Source organism: Papio anubis, chromosome 6 (assembly GCF_008728515.1).
Source record: "Papio anubis isolate 15944 chromosome 6, Panubis1.0, whole genome shotgun sequence".
In the NCBI taxonomy this organism is placed as follows: Eukaryota; Metazoa; Chordata; class Mammalia; order Primates; family Cercopithecidae; genus Papio; species Papio anubis.
Genome location: NC_044981.1, coordinates 68802319 through 68819426, shown reverse-complemented (window position 1 = coordinate 68819426; position 17108 = coordinate 68802319). Strand labels below are relative to the sequence as shown.

Here is a 17108-nt window from a genome sequence, read left to right as displayed (position 1 = left end):
AGTGTTGACTTAACCAACATTGGAGAAGCTTGATGGATTGCTGAATGGCAATAACATACCTTAATCCACACATGCAATTATTTTATTCTATTCATATGTATATATCATATTTCCATATATCTAATATAAATAATGTTCCAAATATAATCCATTCCACTTAATATGTAAAACTTTTCATGAAATGAGTATCTTTTTTTTGAGCGGGGGGATGGAGTCTAGCTCTGTCACCCAGGCTGGAGTGCAGTGGCACGATCTCGGCTCACTGCAACCTCCGTCTCTCAGGTTCAAATGATTTTCCTGCCTTAGCCTCCCAAGTAGCTGGGACTACAGGTACATGCCACCACGCCTGGCTAATTTTTTGTGTTTTTAGTAGAGATGGGGTTTCACCATGTTAGCCAGGATGGTCTCGATCTCCTGACCTCATGATCCGCCTGCTTCGGCCTCCCAAAGTGCTGGGTTTACAGGCGTGAGCCACTGTACCTGGCCAAACTGAGTAGCTTTAAACTTGTAACCAAAGGAATAAAATTATCTGTGTTTGTTTTTAAAATATATTTCAGTGTCGGTGGGACTCAGTATTAAAGGTGTTGTCAAAAGAAACAATTGGATGATAATTCAATATTACTTGTCAACTAAGGTTTTTTTGTTGTTTTTTGTTTGTTTTTTTTTTGAAATTAAATCTCACTTTATGGCCCTGACTGGAGTGCAGTGGCACGATATCGACTCAATGCAGACTCTGCCTCTGGGTTCAAGCCATTCTCCTGCCTCAGCCTCTGGAGTAGCTGGGATTATAGACCTGCACCACCACAGCTGGCTAATTTTTTTGTATTTTTTAATAGAGATGGGATTTCACCATGTTGCCCAAGGTTGATCTCAAACTCCTGACCTCAAGTGATCCACCAACTTCAGCCTCCCAAAATACTGGGATTACAGGCATGAGTCATTGTGCCCAGCCTCAACTAAAGTTTTTGAAATAATTTGCAAAATTTCATCCTCCCTATATGTACAGTTGCTACAATTGCCTCTCATTTATCTTCTTTTATGACAGCAGAAACCCAGAACTAATGTGTTTAGAAAATGAAGTAAACAATTTAAAAATATTGTGAGTGGTAACAACCAGAGAATGCTGTCAGAGCTTTAAAAATTCAACTTCATAATCCCATAACATATATGGCAGATCCATTTGGTGACAAGACCATCTGCAATTCCTGGTGCTAACAGAAAACTCTACATGACAGACTTAGTTTTTGTTTTTGTATTTTGAGTACTTTAATCTTATTTTATCCACTTGAATGTCAGTTCTGCTGCCAAAGAAATTTAGCAATTACTCTATGTAGTGTTTGCATTAGAAGCTGCTAAAAACAATAAGTGGATAGTGAATAGGTTCCAGAAAACCAAACTCAGAGCGTGAGAATGTACAGAAAATATGCTGTAGTTAATTTACCTAATAAAAATTATATGTTTTGTTGTTTGTTTTTGAGACAGAGTCTCGTTCTGTTGCTCAGGCTGGAGTGCAGTGGCATGATCTCGGCTCACTGCAACCTCCGCCTCCCAGGTTCAAGCTATTCTCCTGCCTCAGCCTCCTGAGTAGCTGGGACTACAGGTGCGTGCCACTACACCTGGCTAATTTTTTGTATTTTTAGTAGACCATCCTATGTTGTCAGGATGGTCTCAATCTCCTGACCTCATGATCCACCCACCTTGGCCTCCCAAAGTGCTGGGATTACAGGCATGAGCCACTGCGCCCAGCCAATAAAAATTCTTGATAGCACAGATTTATTTTTGTTTTTATTGAGATACAATATATGTCTATGATTTACCATCTTTATTGTTCTATTTTATCAATCTGCTCTCTATGTTCATGGGATTCACTTTTTAAAATTTGTTAAATTTTTAAATTTTTCAGGTAGCAGAATGCTATTACATTAGTAATATTTTAAGTAATTTGCAGTTTTCATTTGTCTAATAGCCTAAATTTATAAAGTTTTAAACTTATCATCTGTATGAAATTATACAAAATACCATCATAGGTCCTAAAATCAGCAAGTTCTACCATTGCTTACAGCTTTTTGTAAACTGAACGTGAAGTAAGATAGTCACTGAAATGCATTTTTCCCATCTTATCTGTAGATTATTTAAAAGGCATGATGACAACAATGAAATATAGTTAAATACACAGATAACTAAAACTATAAAACTAGTATGACCAAAGGAAAAAAAAAATTGATTTCTTTTGCATAGAAAGTAAACACTGCTAGGATGGGTGTTGTGGCTCATGCCTGTAATCCTAGCACTTTGGGAGGCCAAGGTGGGTAGATCACGCAGTCAGGAGATGGAGATCATCCTGGCTAACACAGTGAAACACTGTCTCTACTAAAAATACAACAAAGTAGCAGGGCATGGTGGTGTGCACCTGTAGTCCCAGCTACTTGGGAGGCTGAGGCAGGAGAATTGCCTGAACCCAGGAGGCAGAGGTTGCAGTGAGCCAAGATTGCACCACTGCACTCCAACCAGGGTGACAGAGTGAGACTCATCTCAAAAAAAAAAAAAAAAAAAAGAAAAGAAAAGAAAGAAAAAAAAAAAGAAAGAAAGTAAACACTGCTGATTTTATTAGACATCTATGTGCTTTTATGTAGGACTTCTTGCTATGATCATGCAATTTATAGCCAGCCAAGAAGTTTGAGTGATGATCAAAATACTTCTTGCTTCACCTACCAAGTGCTGCTGTTTCACTTGCACTCTGTGAAGCCAGAAGCAGAATCTTTTTTCCAATTTATCAATGTAGAGAGGATACCTTTTCTAAGTCACTGTATGTGATGTAGGTGAGTCAATGTGTGTGATGGCAGAGAAGCCCCATCTTTTGGATCATTTTATTTTTAGTTAAATCTACCCAAAAGTTTCCATTAAGGCTAGTAATTTCATATAATATCAATCTGAGCAGTTTGCTATTTTAAAGCCTTCTGGAGAAGATAGTATTTTGGGTGTACATTGAAAACACTTTCAGAATTAGCTGAAATAAAATAAGAAATAATACAGAAGGAAATGTATCTATTCTCAAATGGCGGAACATCTCACAATTCACATAAGATGCATCAAATAATTTAAGAAAGATATAATTTAGTCCAAAATGAAGGACGACCTTGGAAGTGTTCCACTAACATTCCCCAGCATGTGGGCACAAGCACTGGAGAGCAGAGAGGGAAAGACAGGAAATTTCTATACATTGCCCCATATCCACAGGTCATCTGTGGAGATGAATCTGGAAGAGACACCGGGTACCTACCTATTAGCATTATCTGTTACTATTACTTCTCCACTAACTTTACTTCTTAACTGACAGATGTTAGATGTGAAGGTGAGGATGGGTTGTTTGAGAAGTGGAAAAGAATATTCTCAAAGCCAGCTCTGCAGTTTCAGACCAAAGATAACTTTGGAAGGGCAGTGGAGAACAAAACATGTGTTGATCTATGAAACAAAACTTGAGCTTTTTTCTAAACTGAATTCTCACCAAAGTGCTGGCTTATGCAGAAGCAAGGTGAACCAAGCAAAATTGAAGTGTAACAATTTGTATCACGAGAGTCTCAACAAATTTATAGAAAAATTGGGCAAATGGAAGTAAAACAGAGCAAAACAAGAACTCAGATTTTATCTGCCCATGGTGTGATATTAAAAGTGTAGACTGCTGAAGAAAATATAAACTATTAACATTTAACCCTCAAGCTTGAAAGGGAATATTTATACAATGCACAAGTAAACAAATAATGAAGTCAAATAAATTGCAACCACATTATTCTGGAGCAAATAGCAGGTGCAGTAATAACCATCCACTACGAGACAAATAGATAGAAAAATAGTGTAACCTGGAATTATGATAAAAATGTTATAGCTATAAAAATGATAAAAAGAAAAGGAACAGTGGATATCAGAAATATGTGAATTTTTAGAAATTACTCTATATATGTATCATTTAAAAACTTAAACCAATGTGTCTGTACAATCAAGAAATGTTGAAGACTTAATGAAGCATGCTAAAAAATGAGTTAACATTATCACAAGGATGCTGTTTTATTTTAAAAATTAAATAAGCACAACCAAACAAAAATTATGGAGAAAAATAATACCAATTGAAAATTTATAACATCAAATCATCAGTATACAGAATACTCTAATAGCAGTATGGAAAAGTAACTTCAGAAAAATTTATACAAAATGAGGAAATGAACGAAGTGATAAAATGATAAGGAAAAGACATTAGGACTGATATTAGGGATCCAAAATATAAAGAACTGGTGTTCTTCAAAAAGTGACTGGGATAAATAGAACAGGAAACTTCTTAAAGATATTAGTGGACTTCCACTTATATATAATAGCCTAGCCACATTTCTTTATATCTTTTCTGACACGAATCTGCCCTAAAATGGCCTTACAGTAGTGAAAAATTGTATTAGTCAACACTGTTGCAGCAGCAGTGACAGATTGCATTCTGAAAGATAGAAAGCTGATGGGAGGTGATATTGAAGAGAGATTCAGAAACTGGGAATACCATAAACCCGAGAGTTAAGGTGTGCCCTTACCTTTTTGAGTGTCCAATGACCACTCACACTTTCAGTGATTCACTAGAAGGAATTACAGGACTCAGCAGATAATTTTACTAATGGCAAAGATTTATTACAGTGATAGAATAAAATCCCAAGAAATATGGGATTATGTGAAAAGACCAAATATACATCTGATTGGTGTGCCTGAAAGTGATGGGGAAAATGGAACCAAGTTGGAAAACACTCTTCAGGATATCATTCAGGAGAACTTCCCCAACCTAGTAAGGCAGGCCAACATTCAAATTCAGGAAATACAGAGAATGCCACAAAGATACTCCTCGAGAAGACCAACTCCGAGACACATAATTGTCAGATTCACCAAAGTTGAAATGAAGGAAAAAATCTTAAGGGCAGCCAGAGAGAAAGGTCGGGTTACCCACAAAGGGGAGCCCATCAGACTAACAGTAGATCTCTTGGCAGGAACTCTACAAGCCAGAAGAGAGTGGGGGCCAATATTCAACATTCTTAAAGAAAAGAATTTTCAACCCAGATTTCATATCCAGCCAAACTAAGTTTCATAAGTGAAGGAGAAATAAACCCTTTACAGAGAAGAAAATGCTTAGAGATTTTGTCACCACCAGGCCTGCCCTACAAGAGATCCTGAAGAAAGCACTAAACATGGAAAGGAACAACAGGTACAAGCCATTGCAAAAACATGCCAAAATGTAAAGTTCATTGATGCTAGGAAGAAACTGCATCAACTAGCGAGCAAAATAACCAGCTAATATCATAATGACAGGATCAAGTTCACACATAACAATATTAACCTTAAATGTAAGTGGACTAAATGGTCCATTTAAAAGACACAGACAGGCAAGTAGGATAAAGAGTCAAGACCCATCAGTCTGCTGTATTCAGGAGACCCATCTCAAATGCAGAGACACACATAGGCTCAAAATAAAGGGATGGAGGAAGATCTACCAAGCAAATGGAAAACAAAAAAAGCAGGTGTTGCAATCCTAGTCTCTGATAAAACAGACTTTAAACCATCAAAGATCAAAAGAGACAAAGAAGGCCATTACATAATGGTAAAGGGATCAATTCATCAGGAAGAGTTAACTATCCTAAATATATATGCACCCAATACAGCAGCACCCAGATTCATAAAGCAAGTCCTTAGAGACTTACAAAGAGACTTAGATTGCCATACAATAATAATGGGAGACTTTAACACCCCACTGTCAACATTAGACAGATCAACGAGACAGAAAGTTAACAAGGATATCCAGGAATTGAACTTAACTGTGCACCAAGTGGACCTAATAGACATCTACAGAACTCTCCACCCCAAATCAACAGAATATACATTCTTCTCAGCACCACATCACACTTATTCCAAAATTGACCACATAATTGGAAGTAAAGCACTCCTCAGCAAATGTACAAGAACAGAAATTATAACAAACTGTCTCTCAGAACACAGTGCAATCAAACTAGAACTCAGGAATAAGAAACGCAATCAAAACTGCTCAACTACATGGAAACTAAACAACCTGCTCCTGAATGACTACTGGGTATATAACGAAATGAAGGCAGATATAAAGATGTTCTTTGAAACCAATGAGAACAAAGATACAACATACCAGAATCTCTGGGACACATTTAAAGCAGTGTGTGGAGGGAAATTTATAGCACTAAATGCCCACAAGAGAAAGCAGGAAAGATCTAAAACTGACACTCTAACATCACAATTAAAAGAACTACAGAAGCAAGGGCAAACAGTCAAAAGCTAGCAGAAGGCAAGAAGTAACTAAGATCAGAGCAGAACTGAAGGGGATAGAGACACAAAAAGCCCTCCAAAAAATCAATGAATCCAGAAGCTGGTTTTTTGAAAAGATCAACAAAATTGATAGACCACTAGCAAGACTAATAAAGAAGAAAAGAGAGAAGAAACAAATAGATACAATAAAAAATGATAAAGGGGATATCACCACCGACCCCACAGAAATACAAACTACCATCAGAGAATACTATAAACACCTCTATGCAAATAAACTAGAAAATCTAGAAGAAATGGATAATTTCCTGGACACTTACACTCTCCCAAGACTAAACCAGGAAGAAGTTGAATCCCTGAATAGAACAATAGCAGGCTCTGAAAATGAGGCAATAATTAATAGCCTACCAACCAAAAAAGTCCAGGACCAGACGGATTCACAGCCGAATTCTACCACACGTACAAGGAGGAGCTGGTACCATTCCTTCTGAAACTATTCCAATCAATAGAAAAAGAGAGAATCCTCCCTAACTCATTTTATGAGACCAACATCATCCTGATACCAAAACCTGACACAGGTACAACAAACAAAGAGGATTTTAGACCAATATCCCTGATGAACATCGATGCACATATCCTCAATAAAATACTGGCAAATTGAATCCAGCAGCACACAAAAAAGCTTATCCACCATGATCAAGTGGGCTTCATCCCTGGGATGCAAGGCTAGTTCAACATATGTAAATCAATAAATGTAATCCAGCCTATAAACAGAGCCAAAGACAAAAACCACATGATTACCTCAATAGATGCAGAAAAGGCTTTTGACAAAACTCAACAGCCCTTCATGCTAAAAACGCTCAATAAATTCGGTATTGATGGAACGTATCTCAAAATAATAAGAGCTATTTATGACAAACCCACAGCCAATAGCATACTGAAGGGGCAAAAACTGGAAGCATTCCCTTTGAAAACTGGCACAAGACAGGGATGCCCTCTCTCACCACTCCTATTCAACATATTGTTGAAAGTTCTGGCTAAGGCAATCAGGCAAGAGAAAGAAATCAAGGGTATTCAGTTAGGAAAAGAAGAAGTCAAATTGTCCCTGTTTGCAGATGACATGATTGTATATTTAGAAAACCCCATCATCTCAGCCAAAAATCTCCTTAAGCTGATAAGCAACTTCAGCAAAGTCTCAGGACACAAAATCAATGTGCAAAAATCACAAGCATTCTTATACACCAGTAACAGACAAACGGAGAGCCAAATCATGAGTGAACTCCCATTCAGAATTGCTTCAAAGAGAATAAAATACCTAGGAAACCAACTTACAAGGGATATGAAGGACCTCTTCAAGGAGAACTACAAACCACTGCTCAGTGAAATAAAAGAGGACACAAACAAATGGAAGAACATACCATGTTCATGGATAGGAAGACTCAATATCGTGAAAATGGTCATACTGCCCAAGGTAATTTATAGATTCAATGCCATCCCCATTAAGTTACCAATGACTTTCTTCACAGAATTGGAAAAAACTGCTTTAAAGTTCATATGAAACCAAAAAAGACCCTGCATTGCCAAGACAATTCTAAGCCAAAAGAACAAAGCTGGAGGCATCACGCTATCTGACTTCAAACTATACTACAAGGCTACAGTAACCAAAACAGCATGGTACTGATACCAAAACAGAGATATACACCAATGGAACAGAACAGAGCCCTCAGAAATAATACCACACATCTATAGCCATCTGATCTTTGACAAACCTGATGAAAAACAAGAAATGGGGAAAGGATTCCCTATTTAATAAATGGTGCTGGGAAAATTGGCTAACCATAAGTACAAAGCTGACACTGGATCCTTTTCTTTCATCTTACACGAAAATTAATTCAAGATGGATTAGAGACTTAAATGTTAGACCTAAAACTATAAAAACCCTAGAAGAAAACATAGGTAATACCATTCAGGACATAGGCATGGGCAAGGACTTCATGTCTAAAACACCAAAAACAACAGCAACAAAAGCCAAAATTGACAAATGGGATCTAAATAACCTAAAGAGCTTCTGCACAGCAAAAGAAACTACCATCAGAGTGAACAGGCAACTTACAGAATGGGAGAAAATTTTTGCAATCTACTCATCTGAAAAAGGGCTAATATCCAGAACCTATAAAGAACTCAATCAAATTTACAAGAAAAAACAAACAACCCCATCAAAAAGTGGGCCAAGGATATGAACAGACACTTCTCAAAAGATAACATTCATACAGCCAACAGACACATGAAAAATGCTCATCATCACTCACCATCAGAGAAATACAAATCAAAACCACAATGAGGTACCATCTCACACCAGTTAGAATGAAAATCATTTAAAAAATCAGGAAACAACAGGTGCTGGAGATGATGTGGAGAAATAGGAACACTTTTACACTGTTGGTGGGATTGTAAACTAGTTCAACCATTGTGGAAAACAGTGTGGCGTTTCCTCAAGTATCTAGAACTAGAAATACCATATGACTCAGCCATCCCATTACTGGGGATATACCCAAAGGATTATAAGTCATGCTTCTATAACGACACATGCACCCATATGTTTATTGAGGCACTAATCACAATAGCAAAGACTTGGAATCAACCCAAATGTCCATCAGTGACAGACTGGATTAAGAAAATGTGGCACATATACACCATGGAATACTATGCAGCCAGATGAATTTTTGTCCTTTGTAGGGACATGGATACTGCTGGAAACCATCATTCTCAGCAAACTATTACAAGAACAGAAAACCAAACACTGCATATTCTCACTCATAGGTGGGAATTGAACAATGAGACCACTTAGACACAGGAAGGGGATCATCACACCCAGGTCCTATTGTGGGGAGGGGGGAGGGGTGAGGGATAGCATTAGGAGATATACCTAATGTAAATGACGAGTTAATGGGTGCAGCACACCAAAATGGCACATGTATACATATGTAACAAACCTGCACGTTGTGCACATGTACCCTAGAACTTAAAGTACAATGAAAAAAAAAAAGACTCTCCTACTCCTTTGCCATATAAAGGGAGGTGAAATTAGACTAGACAAAACTGAACTAGGATGTTTTAAGCTGCTGACCCAAATACAGAAATGAAATGAAGGCCTAAATGCAAGGAGAGTAAGTAAAAGTCTGTCTGTTGAGCTGAGGGGTTCTCAGGCTACCCTACTGCCCAAGGGATTGGAAGATTCTACTCTGAAGAAACTAAATATTTCCCAAGAAAGCACTATATCATACTTCATGTAAAGATTTTTCAATAAAATTTAAAATATCTGTAATGTATTTTTAAAATTAAGTAACTTATTAAGTTCTTTTAGTAGGTAACTGAGATGGTTTGCTAAGTATTCCTTTTCTAAAAACTGCCTCTTCCACTATCAACCTGATTTATATGGGAGTGCTTCTTTCAATACAGTGTAACCCTGTCCCCCGGTCCAACTTGATTTAGGGTTTGTGCCCAGTTCATGTTGAATCCCTTTCTAGGATATCTTATTTCAGTCCTAAGGAAAGCTTGAGGTCATTCTCTTCTCAGGGCCTTCAGAATAATGAGGTGTCAAATATGTAAATCATTGGCAAACGCATTTGCTACCATGTGGATAAAGTCGTCTTGCAATGAAAGAGGATAAAGTTCAACAATGAAGAGGAACAGTAGCACGTGAGAACTTGGTATAAAATGTGTCATTCTACCAACGCTCCCTATAACCTAATTATTTCATTGGTAAAATAAAGGAATTGAATGCTGGTTTTCAATCCTGGCTTGGCTTTGCGGGGCACCTGGAGAGGTTTTTGTCTTTATTTGTTTTTTTGTAAAGCCTAGATCTCACTTTTCAAACTTTTTCTTTTTCCAAGTACCAAATTCTATCATCCTGTGATTCAACTTGAAAAGCTATTCAATATATTAGGCTAACCTGAGGGATCTTATGGAGATAAAGATTTAAGAAAAATTGAATGAATTGAAATTATATCATAGAATCTATATGCATATATCTAATTTATCCGTATTCCAAAAGACGTTAGTCAACTAATTATTAGATTTGTTATTGTCACTATTTATCACAATGACAAGAAAGAAATAGGCGTATCTGAGGCAAGAGAAGAGTGTAAATAATAACAATGTAGAAACAAGAGCTTTTTTAGTATTTAAGGAGAATCTTGCTGTACAAAGGCAAGAGCTTTTTAAAGGCAATAATATTAAATTCAGTCATCTACAAAGAATTCAAGAATTGTTTTCAAACGTCTATTTTATCTTAGAGAACAGCTAAAAAACAAAGATAAGTAGCTCTTCCAGCAGGGCCTTCCAGATCTCCAGCCTACTATAGATACCCTGAAAGTTCAACACACCCAGAGGTCACAGACTTCTTTCCTCCCTCCCAAGGAAAGAAACAGAAGAAACATGTCCATTTCTCATTTTCATCCAAGTCTTAACATCATCTAAAACTTTTATCTTCCAATAGCTTTTTAAATTATTTTTATAAATTGAGTCAATTAAACATTCAGAGCATCTACCCTAGACAAAACACAATGCCAGCTCTAAAAGAAAAGAAAAATAAATACAAATTCTGCCTTACTCTAAATTTAGGGGATAAAATATGTCCACACAAAAAAGTATGGACACCACAAATATGTAAGTGTGTGTATACACACATTTATATAATATATACACAGACATATATATGTAGCTCACCTGATATACAAATGTGTGTGTATATCATCTTTATGGCTCACCTAATACATACACACACACACACAGACACGCACACACGTACACACACACACGAGGTGAGCTATAAAGGTAGTAAGATCATATATTAGAGTCATTATACACTGAAGAGCAAAAGTCCAAATTTGAAATCCAGGATACTCACTTTATAACAGGTTATTAAGTCTCCACTTGCCTATTTTCAAAATGTGAATAATGATATTCATTTCAAAAAGCAGTTGTAAAAATTAAACAGGTTTATATGCAATATGAATATCATTATATCTAGAATACAGAAACCGCTAAAAAGATGAATTGTCTTAGTCAAGACTTTTGATGGCTAGTTTTAAAAAAAAAGTTCAATTATTTTAAATATCTTTCTGAAGGAAATTTTTTAAGGAAAGTTTAATGGGGCATCAGGAAGCACAGAAACCAACAATAAGCCACTGGAACTCTAAGTAACTATTCTCACAATTGTTTCTCTTTTTCCTATTCTCTCTGGCCACGTAGCCACAGCACATGTCAACACACACTTTGGAACCTGCAGAAAACTCATAACTACCCATCAAGATCCAGTTTAAATATGATTTGTCCTGCAAAGTGCTCACAAATGCTACAGAGTAGAATTAATCACCCTCCTCTTTGTGGTCCCATGCATATGTGCATACTGGTACATACTCTGTGAAGGTCTATCCTCTTTGAGAGAGATAAGAGTGAGAGCCCCTTTTGAGAAATGTCTGTTCATATCCTTTGCCCACTTTTTGATGGGGTTGTTTGTTTTTTTCTTGTAAATTTGTTTGAGTTCTTTATAGGTTCTGGATATTAGCCCTTTGTCTGATGAGTAGATTGCAAAAATTTTCTCCCATTCTGTAAGTTGCCTGTTCACTCTGATGGTAGTTTCTTTTGCTGTGCAGAAGCTCTTTAGTTTAATTAGATCCCATTTGTCAATTTTGGCTTCTGTTGCGGTTGCTTTTGGTGTTTTAGACATGAAGTCCTTGCCCATGCCTATGTCCTGAATGGTATTACCTAAGTTTTCTTCTAGGGTTTTTATGGTATTAGGTCTACCAACATGGCACAAGTATACATATGTAACAAACCTGCACGTTATGCACATGTACCCCAGAACTTAAAGTATAATAAAAAAAAAAAAAGAGTGAGAGCCCCAGAACCCATGACTACAGGGACTATCAGAGTTAGCTTGGTCTTCTGTACAAATGGTTTTGAAACTGCTGCCTCTTCTGTTTCTTAAAGTTCATAGTTTTCCTTTTTGTTTTCTAAAAATTATGTGCAGATGTTCCAGTTATCTATCACTATGTAACAAATAACTTCAAGACTTAGTAGCTCAAAACAATTGTTGTATTTCCAATCACAGTTTCTGTTGATCAGGAACTCAAGAAGATATTGAATAGGAAGTTCTAACCCAGGCGTCTCATGTGGCTGCAGTCAAATGTTGGCTGGAGCTGGACCAGGTGACTGGCCAGGTATCTTTTTTCTAAACATTGTCCCAGAGCTTCTCCATGAGATCTCCACGTGGGATAGTTTGGGCTTCTTTATTGCATGGTCTTCCCAGGACAACTGAATTGCTTGTAAGGCAGGTTAGGGTTCTAGTGTTATTGCTACATAGCTAACTACCCCAAGTGGCTTAAAACAGCAAAAAATATTTATTTGCTTATGAATGCTTTCAAATTTCATGGTCTGAAATTTGAGCAGGACTAAGCATAGTGTCACCTAGTCATTCAACTAGAAAGTGGAGAGTTCACTTTTAAGATGTCTTGCTCATGTGGCTGACACATTAGTACAGTTTATTGGCTGAAAACGCAACTAAGACTGTGGAACCGGGATCCCAGAGTGAACCTTTTAATACATTTTTAGGGCTTCCAAGAGTGAGTATCCTGTAAGAACAAGGGAATTTTGTGGCATTTTCAAATCTAGTCTCAGAAATCACATAGCATCACCAATGCCACATTCCATTGGTTATAAAAAATGTTGCTAAATATGCCAAAATTCAGGGGAAAGGAATTAGACACCACCTCTGGATGGAAGAGTGGCAAGGTTCTAAAACAAAGTGTGGAATGGGAAATTTTGTTGAGGACATCTTTGGAAAACACAATTTTCCACAGCATATTCCTAACAACTGGAAAATCTGAAATCTTTGGGGTAGGATGTATTGTAGAATTCAGAATTATTCAGTTATTAGATAGGTTACATGGTATATGTAATATGTGTTATGTAAACTCCCCAGTAGATCTGGGAAGTAATTGTAATCAAACACATTAATACTTTCCCAGTATGGTAGTCATTCTAAGTAAATAAACATTAAAAAGAGATGGGTGTCAGTTCAGATAACGTTTTGCAACCAAATGAATTGGACACATGTATATGAAGACAAAACATTTTACGAGTTTTTTGGGTTTTGGTTTCATAAATAAGTGATTATATAACAAAAGTTACAATGTTTAGGAAAGATTAATGTCTTGGTGTTTTCTCATGTACCTATATCTTTTTATTTTTAGGTCATAAATGTTTCAAGGAGTGTAGTACCAGTTTGCAATGTTTACATGTCAAGATGAACTAAAAGCAGAATATTAATTTAACATTTCAAGATTTAACATCTCAAGATAGCCAGGATTTTAGGGTGGGAATCCAAAATCACATTGGCAATGACAATGAAAAGTTTCTACTATCTAGAAATTAAAAAGAATATGAAGAAAAAACAATGGTGGTGCTAGAGAAAAGTAAGGCTCTTCCACTAACATTAATTCAACATAAATATGGTTTAGAGGAATCTCAAGAGAAATTTGTTGTTGACAGTGCTCAGAGATCATTGCTCCTGCATAAATTGCCTCTTTAAAATGTTTAACATTTTAACATGAAAAATTTAATAACAATTAAATTTTTTGATAACATTTCAGATTTTTCTCTATGGCACTCTTTCTATGATGCTGTTTAACCTCATCTTTAACTAGACATTGACTTTAACACCCAAACTTTCAGCATCTGACCAAAATGTGTATTTTGCTACCTCTTTAAACAGTTCAACATATAGAACTGTTATTCTTTCATTTAAAAAATATTTGACTACAAAAGCAAGATAAGAACAAATTAAATATTACCTGACCTTTGATTTTCAATAATGTTCATTTTTCCAAAGACTTGTGCTACAATACCCATTTTATAGTGTTATATATTTTTCAATCAACTTTTTTAAGGCAATTAAGAAGCTAAAAGAATCATTACATTTTAAAGCTTAGAGAAATTTTGCATACTTAATCTCACCTCATTTTTTACATGGGACATCTAAAACACAGGGTGGCAAGTGGATTTGCCCAAGCAAGTTTTTAATCAGTGGTGTGGAAATTTTCATCCCTTCAATTTTCCCCATAAACCCATGTTTAAAAAACCAAACTAATCCTTCCACTATGAATGATAGAAGAGGCTCTGTCCTTGACTTCCACTCATTTTCACAAACTAAGAAAAATTCTTTTTACAGTTTTTCCTCAGCAAAATATTTCTTAACCTCTTTTTGATCAAATATCAGTAATATGCGTAGTTTTCCTGATAAATAGGTGATTTCTCAGGTAATACAATTCACTATGTTTAATTTAGCTGTTACGTTAAGAAATAAACAGCTGAATAAAATATTCACTGTTAAAAGTTTAAACTATAATAAAATAATACATAAAAGATTTTTATGTACTTTCTTGTCATACATGAGTCCATAAAGATTTGCGTAATTCAGAACTGACCTACACATCAGTAAAATCTGAATAACAAACTAAATTACAACTAAATAACAACTAAATAACTACATAACAACATTTAGCATCAACAAAAAGCATGATGAATGCTTTTTGGGTGGTGAACTACTTGACTTTCATTTTGATAAAATGTACCTGCATTCAAAATTTGTAATAATACAATTTTCAACATTTTTTCCAGAACTACATTTTTCTATAAAATATAAACTATAAGTCATGTATTCACCCGCCTAAACTTTATTTCCTCCTTTCCCCCAATACTTTACTTCTCAGAAAGAGAAAAAAAAACAGAGCTGATTTAACACTTTTAACATTAACCTCAGCTATGTCTGCAAGGATATAGAGTGATGTGATTTTGTTTCGAGGTTTTTCTTTTTCCTTTTGGAATGTGGAACGTTAATTTGTGCCTCCGTTTTGTCCAGACTTAAACACCCATTCTCTATTTTATATGTCTTGTAGGACCCACAGAGTCTGAGAATGTGACAGAAGAGCCCTTCCATGTCTGGGAATGCAACAAGGAACATATTATATCTATTTTTAAATCTTCAAAATTCCTGTAGTAGCTGAAAGCTGGAAATGCTACTTGGATTATCTCATTGTTGGACCTCACCTAACACCCAGTTATCCTTTCTCTCACATTGTGTACTTGGACGTTGCTCCTGCCATTTATGTGCTTCCTGCAATATCGTCATAGACCACCATCACCTCCACATTCATTCTCCAACCACTGCTACCACAATACTCTGACTAAATTATAACCTGTGGCTGGAAAGAGTTAGGGTACTTTTCTAAAAGCCAAACTAAATTCCACTCAACAAAGTAATTAAACGGTATCTTTGTGAGTTTGAATTATTAAATAAGGTCTAAAAGATAGCATAGGAATGAAGATTAGCAGAAGTCAACATGGCAGACAAACCAAGAGACTGGAGCTTCATACTTTGGAGAGACAATTTGAGTTTTTGTTCCACTAAGTGATATTCATACATGAAAGACACCTGAAGATGTTGCAACCACGACACCTCCAGATGTATTTCCAATGGACTCTTCCTCTGAGATTCAGCTTAACTGAATATGTATTTACTGATTACCTTCCACACGAAAGGCTTTATGTTTATTGACTCTTCTGTAACAAGTACTGTGATAGGCAATAGGAAGATAGGGATGTCATACCTTCTCCTTCCTTAAATAAGTCACAATCTAATAGGGATGACAGACACTGGCAATACTAGGAAAAATGAGCTGTGCTAGAAATACAGGCAGAAAGAGCTGGGAACCCAGAAAAAGGACACCAATCCATCCTGAAGATAAAAGTGATACTTTAGGGAGAGATGTGCATGGTGGATGACAGTGGGTGAATGACAAAAGGGATTGGGACATAAGGTGATTTTAGGCAAGGGAAACAAAACAGGTAAAAGCACTGGACAAAGCATAGTAATTTAAGAAACCACAAACTGGTGTGCTGGGAGCACATATGTAGGTGTGAGATGAGATAAGGCTGGGGAGATAATATCATGGAGTAATATTATGAAGGATTCTGTACTATCAGTCTACAGAGTATGGATTTTATTTACCAATAATGAAGAGCCATTGAACCCTTGAACAATTTAACCAGGGGACAGGAGAGGTTTACATTTAAAAAAATTCTGGAAGCAACAGAATGATGAGCTAGATTTCTGAAGTAAAGCAGCGGTTACGGAAATGAGAAGGAGGAATTTGAAAGCGATTTAGAGTTTAGTCATTTGAGAAACAAAAAAAGGTGTACAATGATCCTCATGTTGTATATTTATCTTAATACAGGGCATTTGCAAAAAGAAATGAGTTAGAAAGAGAAATAAATTTGGTTTTGTTGAGGTTGAGTTTGAGAAACCTGAGAGATATCCAGGAAAGAGCCCTCAAGGGCTCGTAGTCTGGGGAAGGTGGTTGCATGTGAACAAATAATAGAATGTGAGTGATATGGTTTGGCTGTGTTCCCACCTAAATCTCAACTTGAATTGTATCTCCCAGTATTTCCACATGTTGTGGGAGGGACACAGGGGGAGGTAATTGAATCATGGGGCCAGTCTTTCTCCTGTTAGTCTTGTGATAGTGAGTAAGTCTCATGAGATCTGATGGGTTTCCGCTTTTGCTTCTTCCTCATTTTCTCTTGCCCCTGCCATGTAAGAAGTGCCTTTTGCCTCCCACCATGATTCTGAGGCCTCCTCAGCCATGTGGAAGAGTAAGTCCAATTAAACCTCTTTTTTTTTTTCCCAGTCTTGGGTATGTCTTTATCAGTAGCATGAAAATAGACTAATACAG

At 36.4% G+C, this 17108-nt stretch overlaps 1 long non-coding RNA gene across 2 annotated transcripts in view; it reads right to left on the bottom strand.

Annotated features, from left to right (window-relative positions):
* Positions 1 to 17108, bottom strand: part of LOC103883795 — a 100867-nt gene that overhangs the window by 52530 nt on the left and 31229 nt on the right. The gene's annotated exons all lie outside the window — the stretch shown is intronic.